A 1,043-nucleotide genomic window follows, 5' to 3' on the forward strand; every position below is an offset into this window, starting at 1 on the left:
TTGGGTTCCGAACCACCAGAACCTCGGTAAAGGTACATTGAAAAATTTCCAGATGTACCGGCTCAGGGATCGAACCCCGGACCTCTGAGGTGAAGTCCAAGTATCTAACCAACTGAGCCACCGAGACTCTATTAATAAAAAAAATTTATTGTTTTAAACAATTAATTTTTGCCACAAGCATAAGATGGTTACTGCCCAACGTATCGAAAGCATTTTTGGTTAGAGTTGGATTTTATTTTTGATTATTTGACACGGGGCTGTCCCGGTATATATCATCAGTCACGGACGCATTTTTATAATGCAATCAAGTGATCTGATGAGAGCAGTCTGCCCAGACATATTGGACAAAGCCTGGTTTTTACCCTATCATTGGCGGACTGGGTTGCAGTCAAGTACACGATGGGGGGACCTACAGCTTAAGTTGGGTTCCGAACCACCAGAACCTCGGTAAAGGTACATTAAAAAATTTCCAGATGTACCGGCTCAGGGATCGAACCCCGGACCTCTGAGGTGAAGTCCAAGTGTCTAACCAACTGAGCCACCAAGACTCTATTAATAAAAAAAATTAATTGTTTTAAACAATTAATTTTTGCCACAGGCATAAGATGGTTACTGCCCAACGTATCGAAAGCATTTTTGGTTAGAGTTGGATTTTATTTTTTATTACTTGACACGGGGCTGTCCCGGTATATATCATCAGTCACGGACGCATTTTTATAATGCAATCAAGTGATCTGATGAGAGCAGTCTGCCCAGACATATTGGACAAAGCCTGGTTTTTACCCCATCATTGACGAACTGGGTTGCAGTCAAGTACACGATGGGGGGACATACAGCTTAAGGTGGGTTCCGAACCACCAGAACCTCGGTAAAGGTACATTGAAAAATTTCTAGAGGTACCGGCTCAGGGATCGATCCCCGGACCACTGAGGTGAAGCCCGAGTGTCTAACCAACTGAGCCACCGAGGCTCATTGTATATATCATCAGTCACGGACGCATTTTTATAATGCAATCAAGTGATCTGATGAGAGCAGTCTGCCCA

This window comes from Belonocnema kinseyi, chromosome 2 (assembly GCF_010883055.1).
Source record: "Belonocnema kinseyi isolate 2016_QV_RU_SX_M_011 chromosome 2, B_treatae_v1, whole genome shotgun sequence".
Lineage (NCBI taxonomy): Eukaryota > Metazoa > Arthropoda > Insecta > Hymenoptera > Cynipidae > Belonocnema > Belonocnema kinseyi.